This window comes from Carcharhinus amblyrhynchos, chromosome 22 (genome assembly GCF_965287045.1).
Source record: "Carcharhinus amblyrhynchos chromosome 22, sCarAmb.v2.hapA, whole genome shotgun sequence".
Classification (NCBI taxonomy): Eukaryota; Metazoa; Chordata; class Chondrichthyes; order Carcharhiniformes; family Carcharhinidae; genus Carcharhinus; species Carcharhinus amblyrhynchos.
In genome coordinates, this window is record NC_137345.1 from 11,196,205 (window position 1) to 11,212,339 (window position 16,135).

At 41.5% G+C, this 16,135-nt stretch overlaps 1 protein-coding gene across 2 annotated transcripts in view; it reads right to left on the reverse strand.

The window, feature by feature from the left end:
- The window catches only part of LOC145356884 (S-adenosylhomocysteine hydrolase-like protein 1), a 101,666-nt gene that overhangs the window by 75,625 nt on the left and 9,906 nt on the right, over nt 1-16,135 (reverse strand). The window lies entirely within an intron of this gene.

A 16,135-nucleotide genomic window follows, 5' to 3' on the forward strand; every position in this document is an offset into this window, starting at 1 on the left:
GAATCTACCCTACAATTTAGGTTTCAAGTTGTCCTATATTGTAAATGCAACAACACAAATCTCATTAACTTGGCCCTAAGATTATGTTTCTGGATCTGGTAAAATGGGAGGACGTTATCCGTAATGCTGCCAATAGCCCTCACCAGTGCAAGTTTTTGGACTTCTGCATTATAATTCTAATGAGCAAAGCCACTCAAACCCTAGTTCAGTATTTGCCCTTCAGACATATAGGCAAATACACCACATTGCACAGCCTACCATACGTGTTACTCACTGACCAGCAGCCAACAGCCACAATGAATAACTTGAAGCAGAGGCATGAGGGTGCATAAGAATTCCTCTGGTTACTACGTGCAACATCAGAAATGTGTTCTTTCAGAATGCTGCACTGAAGGAATTCTTAACCTGTTTTTACTGCCAAGGATTAGTTAGTTTCTACATCAGTCACAATCCAAATAAAAACAAGGTTTATTTCTCTGTGGGGTTCAAACATTTTTTACTCCAACTCTTTTAGCCTTCACTGTATCATTAAATAGCTCAAAAACTCAGTTTTTCCCAGATTTTCTACATCTTTCAGTAAATTTGATCTTTTCCATTATATTCTATATCTTGCTGTCTCTGTACACTCTTACAGCCTCCCACTCTAGATTATATTATGGAGTCCTCGAAACAGACGCCAAACTCTGACCACCTACCTGCTGCAGAAATTCTCTCTCAATACTCTTTGGGTACAAGGCACAACTCTATTTTCAGACACCTTTGCCTGGAACATCCCAACGTTTCAGCCAAGTGCCTTGAACAGTGCCAACAAAGACCAAGGGGTTCAATTCGGGAGGAAGCGGATGGCCAGGTGCAGGAGAAGAACTCAGCAATTTTAAAACTAACAAAGTGAAGCCGGAGCAAAGAGGAAACAGCATCTGACTGACACATGACAGTCAAGCGACATGACGGAAACTTCTCTGAAAAGCCTGAAGGGTTACAAGTGCATAAAACGCGAATTCAACTAGAATTTTAGGCACAGAATTACTATGGGTTACCATTAAACAGAAACTAAGCCAGCCATTTAAATACTGTGACTTCGCAAGGTCAGGAACTGGAAATTCTGTAGTAAACATCACCCCAGCCCCCACGCCCGTGCCCACAACACCCCTCCCCCCCCCGCCCCACACACACACACACACACACACACACACACACAAGCCTGTCCATCATTTAAATCATTGCAATAAAAGAAAAATAATGCTGATATTTGAAATAGAAACATGAATTGCCGGAGACTCAGCAAGGCTGGCAGCATCTATGGAAAGAGAAGCAGTAAGTGTTGAAGAGCAACATTGAACTTTCAGGAAGCAATGGCCTAGTGGTATTATTGCTAGACTATTAATCCAGAAACTCTGCTAATGTTCTGGGGACCCAGGTTTGAATCCCGCCACAGCAGATGGTAGAATTTGAATTCAATAAAAAGTATCTGGAATTAAGAATGCCTTTTAGGGAAGGAAATCTGCCGTCCTTACCTGGTCTGGCCTGTATGTGACTCCAGATCCACAGCAATTTTTTTTATTCATTCGTGGGACATGGGCATCACTGGCAGCCAGCATTTATTGCCCATCCCTAGCTGCCCCTGAGAAGGTGGTGGTGAGCTGCCTACTTGAATCGCTGCCGTCCACGTGCTGTGGTTGACCCACAATGCTGTTAGGGAGGAAATTCCAGAACTTTGACCCAGCGGCTTGGAAGGAAACTTGCAGGTAGGTGGTGGTGTTCCCATATATCTGCTGCCCTTGCCCTTCTAGATGGAAGTGGTCATGGGTTTGGAAGGTGCTATCTAAGGATCTTTGGTGAATTGCTGCAGTGCATCTTGTAACTCGTATACACTGCTGCTACTGAGCATCAGTGATAGAGGGAGTGGATGTTTGTGGATGAGGTGCCAATCAAGCGGGCTACTTTGTCCTGGATGACGTCAAGCTTGAGTGTTATTGGAGCTGCACCCACCCAGGCAAGTGTGGGGTATTCCATCACACTCCTGACTTATGCCTTGTAGATGGCGGATAGACTTTGGTGAGTCAGGTGGTGAGTTATTCGCCACAGTATTCCTACTCTCTGACCTGCTCTTGTAGTCACTGTGTTAATGTGGTGAGTCCAGTTGAATTTCTGGTTAACGGTAACCCCAAGGGTGTGGTTGACTCTCAATTGCCCTCGGGCAACTAAGGATGGGCAATAAATGCTGGCCAGCCAGTGACGCCCATATCCCATGAACGAAAAAAAACGTGAAATGTTAATTCCCTTGTTCACTGTCCACAGATGCTGCTAGACCTGCAGAGTTTTTCCAGCATTTTAAACGCTTGGCCAGCAAGAGCAGGTGAGAAGCTTGAAATTCTGCGGCGATTCCCAACCACCCAAAGCTTGCCTATAAGTCAGGAGTGTTGTGAATATTACCCACATGGCTGAATGAGTGCAGCTCCAAGGACACTCAAAATCTCAACACGTTACAGGATAAAGCAGCCTCCTTAATCGGCACCCCGTCCATCATCTTAAAAATTCACTCCCTCTACCATGGAACACACGGTGTGACAGCAGTGTACATGCACTGCAGCAACTCACCAAGGTTCCTTCCAAGTCCACAGCCTCTATAGCCTAGGAGCAAGGGCAGCAGGCTCACAAGAACATCACCACCTCTAATATACATGCCATCCTGGTTTTGAAATACATCAGCATCCCTTCAGTGTCGCTGAGTCAGAATTTTGCAACTCCCTCCCAAACAGCATTGTGGGTGCACCTATACGACATGAGCTGGAGCAGTTCAAGAAGATGGCTCACCATCAACTTCTCAAAGATAATTAAGAATAAGCAATAAATGATGGCTATGCCAATGATGTCCATATCCCATAAAGAAAATAATGTGTAAGATAGCTAAAAGGACAATTCCTATTAAGACTAAGCTACCCTGTGCAGGGCCAAAGGGGAGAGGGGGACAACTAGATGGTTCTGTTTGTTCACGTCACACTCTTCCACCTCTAGGGTTATCACTCCGAGAGGAATCCAGCCACTATGCAAGTGCAGAAAATTCAGAATTAATCATGCTCTTATTGCAGTGAAATATTGGGCAGTAGTACACAATAAATAATGGCACTGCAGCTATTCCATTTAAACTGAGTGCCACAGCTTCCTCAAAACTCAAATCACAAGTGCAAGCACAAATGCAATACATGACGCACCATGTAATCGCTAACGCTTGTTACTGAGGAAGTGAAATATCTAATTGCTTACTTCCAGTTAAAACTGGTTGCACAAACATTCTAAATATTCACTGCCATTGAAAGAATTCAAATTTACAGCAACAGGTGGAAATGCAAACTGGCTCCAAGGTGCATTTTGGATTATGCTGACTGACCATCGTAGGAGAGTCTCAACAATATTGACAGAGTCAATTTTCATTTGCAGGCTCTGGGATTTTTACGCAGCATTTAAACCACAAGCACCAACGTGGCAAACATTTCAGCCAAATTGTACTGCGCATTCATGTTTCCAATTTTTAATTTGACGTTGAAATTCTCATCTGTCTTTCAAAACCTTCTACGGTTCAGCCCCACAAACAATGTTCCTTCTAACCTGAATGGCCAGGCAGCAATCCTGTACTGGCCACACACAGGTTGGCCTGTTTACATGACTACATGTGCAACTACACAAAGCAATTTCAAGGCACCAGGTGAGTAAGCCCAGGCACTCCAAAATGAAAATAAGGGGGACATTTTCTAATTTTGTCCTCTTAAGCATCCCAATTTTAATCAATCCACAACTGATCATCTCACCTGCAGCCACCAAGCCTAAGTTCTGGAATTCGCTCCCCACACCTCTCTGGCGCACTCTCTCTCTTTAAGACACTCCTTAAAAATTACCTCTTCGACCAAGTGTTTGGTCATCTGCTCCAATATCTTCTGTGGTTCTGATAAGTGTCGGAAAGCAATATTTATGAACTCCAATGAGACTTTTTTTTTAAGTTAAGGCATTACAGAAGCATAAGTTGATGTTACTGTAAAGATGCCCATAACCTGACTGCTTCACTCACAAGCTATAAAAGATAGGCCAAGTGAAAAGGATAAAAACACACACTGGTGCAACTGGGACAACGTGAGACACTACCAGGTTGACAATACTGTTTGCATAACAGAAGGGACTCATAACCTTAACTAGTTATTGCACACCATCACGTGCTCTGCATTTGGTGCAAAGAACAGAAAATCATTCCGTTCCTCACTAACATCCTCACTTCCATCAGACAATAAAATCACCCAAGCACAATGGGAGGGAAGGAGGAAAGAAAATGCAGACAAAACTGGCACAAATGGGTCTTTTTCTGGTTGGCAGGATGTGATGAGTGGTGTGCCACAGGGATCAGTTCTGGGTCCTCAACATTTTACAGTTTGTATAAATGACTCAGATGGACTGACTAATGGTCAGAAAGATAGGTTCTTGATTGGTAAAAGGAATCAAGGGCAATGGAGAAAAAGCAGGAGAATAGGGTTGAAGAACTTACAAGCCATGACTGAATGGTGGAGCAGATTTGATGAGCCAAATAGCCTAATTCTGCTTCGATATCTTATGGTATGGTTGCTAAGCTTGCTGACAACACAAAGACAAGAAAGTAAAGAGGACATAAGGAAGCTGCAAAGGGACATAGATCGGTCAAGTGAAAGGGCAAAACTCTGGCAAATGGGAATATAATGCGAGCAAATGTGAAATTGTCCATTTTGGCAGGAAGAATAAAAAAGCTAATTATCTAAATGGAGAGATAGCTAAGCTCCGAGGTACAAAAGGGATTGGAGTGCCCTAGAGCGTGATTCATAAATGCCTAATATACGTGCATAGCAAGTTATTAAAAAAGTTAATCAAATGATATCATTTATGAGGATAATAGTTTACAGAAGGGAAGTTATGCTTCAGTTGTACAGGGCATTGATGAGACTACATCGGGAGTATTGTGTACAGTACTTGGTCTCCTTATTTAAGGAAAGCTGTAACTGCATTAGCAATTCAGAAGGGAATTACCAGACTAATACTTACGAAGAAAGGTTGAAGCTGTAAATACATTATAGTTCAAAGGGGGTTTACTAGACTAATACTTATGAAGAAAGGTTGAAGATGCTTGTGTCTACTAGAGTTTTGTATCCACCAGAGTTTAGAAGTGATGTGGAGTTGCCAGCGTTGGACTTAGGTAGGCACAGCAAGTAGTCTCACGCCACCAAGTTAAAGACCAACAGGTTTATTTAGTCGCACAAGCTTTCAGAGTGTTGCCCCTTCATCAGGTGAGTGAAGAGTTCAGTTCACAAACAGAGCAGATATAGATACAAACTCAATAACAAGATAGTGGTTGGAATGCAAAAAGAAGGGGCAATTTGATAAAACCTTTAAGATCCTGATGGAGTACTGACAGGGTGGATGTGAAGAGGATGTTTCCTCTTGTCAGAGGATCTAGAACTAAGAGTCACTTTAAAAATAAGGGGGCGCTAATTTAAGGTAGAAGAGGGGGAGATTTTTTTCTCCAAGGGTCGCGAGTCTCTGGAACTTCCACTGTCTTTCTGAGTCGCGTGTCTTTGAACATTTTTAAGGCAAAGCTAGATAAGAGTCTTGATTAACAAGAAGGTGACAGGTTATTGAGGATAGGCAATCAGATCAGCCATGATCTTACTGAATGGCAGTGCAGGCTCCAGGAGTCGAGGGACCCATTTCTGCCTCTGATCTGAATGTCCATATGTAAAAAAAAAGTTACCAAACATTTACCTTGGATTTTAACCACAGTCATTCCAGTAAGTACAAACAAATCAGAGATTAACAGGTTTAGATTGGAATGTCACATCACAATGTTATTGTATATTTTTCTAACCTTGGGCAAAACACCATTTGGAAATTGTTTAAAAGGGTGTTGTCTGATGCTGATAACGCTGCCCACATAAACAATACAACTGTCAATCATTTCAAGACCTTCTTCGACCTTGGTGGCTGGTTTGCTTTACTGCAGCAGCACCATTAACAGGACAATTAAGAGCTGTTCCTGTGAATCGGTAGTAGGATCCTTCAAATGGAAGAAAGAAAAAAATCTAGGAACAAACCCAATGAGAGACAATGATTTGAAATATTATAAGAGGAAACAAAAAGCATAGTCAAATCAAAATGGTTTATTCGGCAAGCAGTTTAATAAAACACATTGCATAGGTCTATTGCTAAGTTACTCAAATCAAATGTTGGCAAGGAGTGTCAGACCATTTTAAGGAGATATACGCTCCGACCAGTTGAGCTTTTCATATGCTGCAGTCTCAAGTTTATTAGCAACAATGTTTTTCTGGCCAAATCGGAAAGTCTACAATCTGTAATTTAGGCAAGGAGATAATCACCTTGTATCAAGAGTGACGCCTACAGCTGCAATTTTCACACATTCTAACATTTAATTACACGGTGACTTTAATTCAGTTGATAAGCCCCATTTTAACTAGAAGGGTCTGTCTCATTCAGTAGATTTGTACTTTGGTATCTATAGTTTGCCGTCGAAATTATCCCTGTTGCAAAAGGCAGAAAACTATGTAGATGCAAAGCAGAAGAAAGGAAAAAAAAACAATTTTTCTGTCTCACCAATCACTTGGTTCTCTATCTCACATACAGGGCCCTGTTCATAGAATTCCTACAGTGAAGAAGAGGCCATTCGGCCCATCGAGTCTGCGCCGACCACAGTCCTATCCATCCCTATCCTCAAAGGGCCCACGTACTCACCCCTGCTAGTCTCTCTGACACTAAGGGGCAATTTAGCATGGCCAATCAACCTTAACCACACATCTTTGAACTGAGAGGGGAAACTGGAGCACACGGAGAATCCTATGTAGACACGAGGAGAATATCGTTCATATTGCTGTTGCCAGAAAAACTTGGAACTGATTTCAGTCTTGTCAGATTTTTGAACTTGAAAATGTTTCTGTCTAAAGGACAGTCTAAAAAATTATGAATCCTAATATTTATAACTACGTTAAAGATTATATGCGTTGAGGCAGTAGATGTCAGGAGTTCAAAGGTGAAATGCAAGTGCTTTATTATTCAAATTTTACTACTACCACCCACATCAAACCTATTTATAAATATAGTCACGCAGAAATTACAACATGGAAGCAGACCATTTTATCCTCCATTCAAGCTACCTGCCATCCACTGGAAAAGCAATGGAAATACTACAGTGGCTTAACACCTCCTGGTTAGTAAGGAAGTAAGTCACTGATTCAGTCTCTGATCAATGTCCTATTGAAGGCAAACACTGATGCCATGACAGTCATACGGCCCAGTGATAATATCTAAGTTCCCATATGGAAAACATCCACTTGGGTGTGATTAATAAAAAAGTGCAGCATACACTCTAGAAACATGCACATTAGGAAATGAGAGGCAGCAGAGGGAAACTGTTCACATAAACTTGCAGATCACCAAGTGTTCCACTAGAAGAATTCTGATGCAGAATTGGTCAGTGCTAACACACACATTTTGGCCGGAAGCTCCCACGTGCCTGCTCAAACAACAAAATCCAGTTTAACCTTGGATATTACTCACAGATTGGACTTTCAATGACTCTGCTGTTGATTCATTGCTCTCCAGTAATTGAAAAATTCATCCTGCTACAAAATACGCATGCAACAGGATATAAATCAGTAGCATCATTCTGGAGAACTCCAGGAAACCCATCTGCCAGACTGTTTATATAGAATTCTCCTGCACACACATTACATTCAGAAATGATGGAAGCATGAAATAAATTCCAAGGGCAGGGTTTTTCTCCCTTCTGCAGCATGTTACCCGCAGGATCTTATGGTTACACCACTGTCAGCGACGTATGCCAGTTAGTGAATCCCTCGCCATCTGAAAATCTGCAGTGGGAGTGCACCATCACTGGGACGTAATGTTGTCGCCAGCATGAACGGCAACAAGATTTCAGTGTAAGCATTTGTTGGACAAAAATATTGGCTAAATGGTCTTGATATCATACAGTGAAAAACACTCATAATTAAGCACCTCTTGGTTTTCTTCATCATCAAATTTTTGTCTTAACATCTGCATTGGAACTTAAATTACTCCAAAGGAAAGCTTTTAAAAGCATTAGTATTAAACGAAATGGCCACTTGGATGAGGTTACTCATCCAAGAAGCCCAAACTGAAGGTTGTGCTCACAAACATGTAGACACTTAAAAACGTTTGATCCAACTCCACAGGCAACTGAGATACTAGTAATCATATGAATCCATACAACCCCTACAGTGCAGAAAGAGGCAATTTGGCCCTTTGAGTTTGCACCAACCACAATTCCACCCAGGCCCTATTCCCATAACCCCACATATTTGCCCTGCTAATCCCTTGACACTGGTCAATTTAGCATGGCCAATCAACTCCTAACTGCACATCTTTGGACTGTGGAAGCTCACTGGAGCACTCAGAAGAAACTCACAGACACGGGGAGAACGTTCAAACTCTACACAGTCACCCGAGATTTGAGTTAAGCCCGGCACTTTGAGGCAGCAGTGCTAAGCACTGTGTCGTGTTAGCAGTTTATAAAAAAACGAAGTGCGAGAGATAAGGTTAGCAATGCAGCTCCTAGCAGGCCTGCAGCATAAAACTACCCCTAATCTGGCACCTCATCATAGGATAACAGATGAGAGAAGTGGAAAAATTTCACAAGGATGCAGTAAACAATGTTCTTCAAAACCCAGGGCTCAAAGATGGTGGGACAGAAGATGCAGATCTTCACCCTGTATCTGTTCCAGGATTGACTCAAGAGTACTCAATGCAATCACCAGGGTCCAAACATGAGAAATGTTACATTTCCCCTTGCACCACTTTGATGAGCTCACATTCACAAAAAAAACTTGAAGTGAGCTCGCAGCAAACAGAATTCAAGAACCTGCTTCTTTAACTCACGTAATAAACATTATTGCTTTCACTGGGTACATTATAAAGCATTCAAGGTGCGAGTGCATGAATTCAGTCACTGATTAAATGGCGATCTCAGTGTATTGCAAAGAAAAGATAAATACGGAATCACCACCAATTGTGCAGTCTGCACTACAAGCTCCATGAGCACTTTCATGTAGCTTTCACTGCAATTGTTAAGGGTGTTGTGCCAAATTTAATAATATACAAGCTTCAGTGAATATATCCGCTATGACTAGGTCACTGTGACCATAAAGCACTTCACTGCATAAAAATGCACATCTCTTTCAAAACTAACCACAGGGGAAGAATCCTCCACCATATGCAGCAATATTAAACATTTCAGTGCAGTATTCTTATTGAAAGCACAATTTTTGTTTTCTTTAAAGGGCATACGAAATACAAGATCAGAGATAATTCACATTGTTGCACTTACTAGATTCCTCCACATAGCAACCAAAGCAATTTTCCCCCTCCACACCTACGTATCAATGATGCAGTCATTGCAGTAGGCTGTATATGAAAAGATGTTTTACACAGGTCTAATTATAATGAGGATGCCTGCACTGCAGCACTCGTGTGAATACGCTGCTTTACATATTAATATAATGTGTGTGGTACAATGAGATTGACGTTTTGTTTTCACTATAGCCCAAGTGGCACTTGGCTTCCTTCAAACCTCCCTCAGTCCACCTCTCAACATTACCCACCCCCATCCATTTTTTTTTGTTCATTCCCTTCCATTTTAACCCTCAATTTCTCCTTCACTTGTTGCCAGGACAAGGCTCTCGGGTTTTCTTTTCCAATGCTTCTGCTTGGCTTTCTTTCTAATTGTACTTAGCAACCCTTTTGATTTCTGAATGAGTGATCAACATAATCTCCCAACCTCTGATTTAAAAAGCTGAACTGTGTATCGTCAACTCTTTCTCACTTAAATCTTTTTATTTTCTTCATGGCAGGCAGCCAAATAAAAATGATTCGGGGAGGGAGCAGTTGAAAAATAAAACCAAACAGATCCCGAGTAGTCATTGATTCGAATAGTCTATTCAGTGCCATCGATTTCTGCTGAGAGAGTGTCCATGTAACTGAATAACCTGATTCTTGACTCACTGATCTTTGGGCACATGAGGCAGGATGTCTCAAGATGAAGTGGGTTCTGGAGTACAGGATTTGTTTCGTTTCTTATCACTTATCGAGTCTTCTGGATTCCAAGCAGCTCAATGGAGAAGATTTTGCCATTTTGAACTTTCCTCCCAGTTATCAGTATTAATGCTGCTGGACATCACGGAGAGTTTCAGAGTCTTCTTAAAATTATTTTTGTGTCCTCTTCAGAATGGGGACCATTCGAGAGTTGAGAAAATAGGATCTGGCAGGAGAGATGCTTTTTCAGTCATCCAGATAGTGTGCCAAGTCTATTGTGTATGATTTTGCAGCAGTTTTGCCCGAATGCTAGCAGAGCTGGCTTCAATAAAGACACTAGCATTTGTTCAGGCGGTCTGCTATTGAATCTGGACAACGAAGCCAAGGCATTGCTGATGGGACGAGCATCAATGAAACACAGTCCAACTCTCACTATAAATACAACAAGAGTTTACGTTGACTTGTACAGATCTTTGGTATCAAACACTTGCTGTCATAGTTTGTGGAAGGTGCAGTTGATCTGGTTTTGATTTTTTTTTCAATTAAGGCTTACGTTAATACTTTAAAGAAGTTACTGTGAAAATCTCCCAGTTGCCACACTCCAGTGCCTGTTCAGGTACACTGAGGGAGAATTTAGCACAGCGAATCCACCTAACCAGCAAGTCTTTCGGACTGTGGGAGGAAATCGTAGCACCCAGAAGAAACCCAAGCAGACACGGGGAGAACATGCAGACTCCACACAGACAGTGACCCAAGCTAGGAATTGAACCTGGGTCCCTGTTGCTGAGAGGCAGCAGTGCTAACCACTGCACCACTGTCAACCTGATCTTTGTCAACAGAGATCTTCTTAGAGAAACGGTTGCTAAGACGTAGAACATAGAGACATAGGAATGTATTAGACCATTTGGTCTATTGAGCCTGCTTCACCATTCTAGCAAATCCTGGCTGATCATCTATCTCCACATCATTTTTCCCCAATGGCATATCCCTTGATACTCCAACTGCAATGCTGCTTCCATTCAGCCTGATCAAATCCCCTTGAAGTCTCCTCACAACTTACATTCCCACCTAGTTTGGTGGGATCAATGAATTTGGAATTATTACATTATGTCCCCACATTCAATCTATTTTAGTGAATTATGAACAGGGCTGGCCCCATCACCGATCCATGTGGCACCCTATTAGTAACAGCCTACCATCCTGAGAAAGTCACATTCATTCCTTCTCTCGGTTTTCTATCTGATACCCAATTCACAATCCATACCAGTATATTGTGTTCACATGAAGTGCTCAACATATTCCAGAGCCTCTCCTTCAACATACATGGGAGGTAGAACATTTGACTGACCAAGCCTGGATTGATATATGGGTTCTGTTTTGGCAACATTCAAGGACAGCCCAGTCTCTTGTATGTAGAATGAAAGAAATCAAGAATGGTTTGCAAATCTAGAGATCACGTATGGCATAGTGGTCAATTCAGTTTCAACACAAAGGTTGCTGAGGTTGAAGAGCATTTCATCTAGGTAGTATTTATGATTATACCAGAGGATAGTTGATCTTTGATGAATAGCCACCATTAGATAAAACGTTAACAATGCGAGGGCTATTTAAGCCTTGCTTGACACCTGCCCAGATTTTGAAAGGGTCTATTGCAGATCTCCCACTCAAAGACAGTTGTAGCCAAAGAGGAGATTTTTTGGACATGCAAATAAATGTCTGGAGCACAATCCACATGGCCTCGCAATTTACTGAGTCAAATACTCTGATCAGGTTGAGGAAAGCAATGGTGTTGCACTTGACATTTGGCAATAAAGACCATGTCAGAGATTCCTCTGGAACTCTAAAGCCACGGTGTTTCTGAGGATTTCTTTAGCCATGGGAAGTATACGATTCAGGCAAACGCACATCAGGATTTTCCCTGTTTTGAACAGGAGGGAAATACCTTGATAATTTCCACAGCATGATTTACCTCACATCAGAGTACAACACCACGTTGCATACTCTCTCAAACTGCATCTGCAGCGGCTTTGCTGTGTACCAGTATTGCAGTTATAGCATAGAATTTGTTTGAATCCAGAGCTAGAGTTTGATCTTATACCAGAACGAAGCAAAGCAGAACTCCCTGGATGAGACTTGTACTGCTTTACTCACTCTACTTATCTGAACTTTCAACCCCATTTACAGTCTCACATTGGTGCAAATGCTAATGGCTTTGCACGAATACTAATCTTATAGATACGCTGCAACAGTACAGATCTAATAATAGGCCTAACTAGAAATGTCACCTTTCCAAAATTATTTCACATTCTCAGCATTTTAACATTGTGTGGTACATCAAGCCCATAATTGCATAGGACCAGAAATGACAAAAGGTCAATGCTCAGCATCCATTTGTTACACTTAAAAACTAATTTATCCTGCCAGAAATAAATAGTAAAACATAATCCCTCCAGAAGACAGGTCCCTGCATAACACAGGAATAAAACAAAACTTATGCCTCTAATACAGCTTACCCTCTATAAAAATATTTCTTCCTCTACAATGTCATATAAACAGGTTAGTCAAAATGGTTTACTGAGTCCATTGTACTATACATTTTATAATCACGTGAAGCAATTGAATCAAATACATTGCATTGCTGCTAAGTTACTCAAATCAAATGTTGGCAAGGGGCTTCAGACCATGTTAAGAAGGTATAAATCCCCTAATAGTTGAGCTTTTCATATGCTGCAGTTCAAGTTTATTAGCAATAACATTTTTCTATCCAAATTAAAATGTTTTCAATCTGTAATCTAGGCAAGAGGATTATCACCTTATACAGCAAGTAGTGCCTGCGGCTGCAATTTCCACACATCCTAACATTTAATTACATGGTGATTCTAATTCAGTCGGTATGCCCTTGCTGTTGTAACTAAGGGTCTGTCTTATTTAGCATAAATTCGCCTGAAGATTTACACTTCGAACGTCTCTGTGCCTATGGCTGCACAAAGATTTGTTATTGAATTTATCCTTGCTACAGAGGGTAGAAAACTAAGCACATGCCAAGTACAAAGAAGGAAAAAGAAACATTGCGTGCAACCAGTCACCTGGTGCAGCACAGCACACACAGTTTCTTCTATCAAAAATCAATACTGTTGTTTGACTGAGATCCCTCTGTAACACATTACGAGGGTTAGGGCACAGCCTACTTTTCAGCTATAATTGTATCTTCAGCTTTCTGTTCACCAATTATAATTTTTGGTATATATATTGAAAACTGCATATGAAATTACACTGAAACAAACCATTCCATGTCTCAAACAAACTGTAGTATCCTGTTTAAATGGAGACAACTAAACAAAAATCATGAAAATAAAACTTTAGTGGGTGTCTAGTCCCTGAGGTGTCTACCAGTTGTGGAAGGTTTCAAACCATCAATGGGCACCGCATGCTTATTTCCAGGACCACCAAGGTGCACACATTGTCCTGCAAAGGGAAACTGGCAGCTTGAGTTACAATCTTGGCCGGGCCAGTGAATGGCTGCATTAACCAGCCCATATGCATAGCCACGTGGGGTTCCTCCAACTTGCCCCTCCCTCCTAACAATCCAACTACACCACATGGACTGCAACTGTCCAAGAAATAGTTCACCACCACCTTCAAGGACATTTAGCGATGGACAACTGTGATGGCCGCTGTGGGGTGGCACAATGGTTAGCACTGCTGCCTCAACTCCAGGGATCTGGGTCCAGTTCCGAGCTTGGGTCACTGTCTGTGTGAAGTTTGCACATTCTTCCCGTATCTGCGTGGCTTTCCTCTGGGTGCTCTGGTTTCCTCCCACAGTCCAAAGATGCACAGGTTAGGTTGACTGGCCATGTTAAATTGCCCCTTGGTGTCCCGGGATGTAGAGGTTAGAGGAATTAGTGACATAAATGTGAGGGACTAAGGGATTGTCATCGGTACAGTCTTGATGGGCCGAATGGCCTCCTTTGTAGGGTTTCTATGAATAAATGCTTGCCTTGCCAGTGACATTCAAAAGCGAATATATATTTTTTGTAAATGTACCAAGTCACTGGGCTCAGTCGACAATCTAACTCTGGTCAACCCTACTTTGTAAAAATTAAACCTTTTATATTCAATGTAATAAAGGCTAGGTTCAATCTCCTGAGGTTCTGCTTAATTGCCCTTGGGAGCCAAAGATTCCTGTTGCATTAGCCTCACTGGATTTTATCTTGTATTTTTTTCATCTCTCCTTGATAATTCTTGTCTGTCAGCATATCTCTTATCACTATTTTCCATTTGCACGGTCATGGTGCTTAGATTTATTATTCAACATCTCTAAACCACCTCATTCATTTGGAACAGTGAATTCTAAACTCACTTAAAACAAAGGAAGAGAGATGTTTGCATTAAAAATCAGACCTTGATTCAACCGTGTGTATACACAGATTCAGCACTCTCTATATCAAAGTCCAGACAGTCAGAGTGAAACAATGCTTGTTATCGTAACCTCAAAGAACGCCCTTTGCTTCATTCACCACTGTGAGATTTCCATGTCTGAAGAAGTCCCTTAAGGCTTCTTTAAAGCAATGGTAAATTAGTGCTGCGACTTCAAGCCTAAGGAAAATTGTATTGAGACACCCCAAATTAATACACGAGCAAAACCCCACAGGCACTGGAGATTCAAAATTAAGATTAAAATTTCAAAAATGCCCAGCATAGAATTTCCTTCATTTTTAAAAAATTATTTTGTGGGATTACAACTATTTTTAGTTAGGCGCACATTTACAGTCCATCCCTTGTTGTCCTGGAACTGAGTGGCTTGTTAGGCCATTTCAGAGGGCATTTAAGAGTCAACCACATTGCTATGGATCTGAAGTCACATGCAAGCCAAATCAGGTAAAGATGGCAGATTTCCCTCCTGAAAAGGACATTAATGAACCAGATGGGCTTTTATAATAGTCTCAGCCATATGTTTGGTGGCAGGATTATACTGGTAATAACAGGGCCCCAAAAAATCTTTCTGGGCGAAGCAAAGTACTTGTATGCCCTTCAATTTAGAACATTCTGTCCAGTGTTCATAAAACGATGTCCATCACATTGGGGAATCAAGCGCAGATTTGGTTAATCATTCTGCCTTCCATCCTATTACAGGTCTTCCCTTTTGTGCTTTTCACTACTCCCCTCCCCTATCCAATTAAAGCCAATTGCACATTCCAACTTATCCCGCTTCTGGTGAAAGGTTCTGAGGAAAAGACCTGAAACATTTAACTATGTTTCTCTATCCGCAGACCCTTCTTTGACTAGCTGAGTACTTCCAGCATTCTCTGTTTCTATTCAACAGATTTATCTCACATTTGAGCTCCTAAAACCGGTAAAGAGGGACAATTTCCAACCAATGCAAGCAGTAATGCGCCCCAGTCCAGAAGATAAAAAGGCTCAAAACTTTAACACAATCTTTAATACAATATAGTGGCACAGTGGCTGGGCCGGCACAATGGTAAGCACTGCTGCCTCACATCATCAGGGACCAGGGTTCGATTCCCAACTTCGGTCACAGTCTGTGTGCAGTTTGCACATTCTTCCCATGTCTGCGTGGGTTTCCTCCCACAGTCCAAAGATGAGCTGATTAGGTGCACTGGCCATGCTAAACTGCCCTTTAGTGCAAGGGAACCTACCAAGGGCAAATGTATGAGGTTATGGGAATAGGGCCTGGTTAGGATTCTGATCGGCGCAGACTCAATGCGCCAAATGCCTCCTAACTTTTAATTCGGATCCATGCTGCATTATGACACCATACAAAATAACAGAGGAAAATGCATTAGCTGAGATTGATTGCAAAGTGCAATCTAACTATTCAGAATTCAAAGTCACAGATTAAACTTTGAGCTCTTTATAGAGCCACTTGCACATAAAGATAAGATTAGAGATTTCTAACTACTTCCTTCCAAATGCAATGCTATGTAATTTTGACTTAGTTTTGCTCATTCTTTCACAATGAATGTTAATTCACAATTATCACTGGCACATAATGACATTCATTCCAGATGATTTATATTTTTGA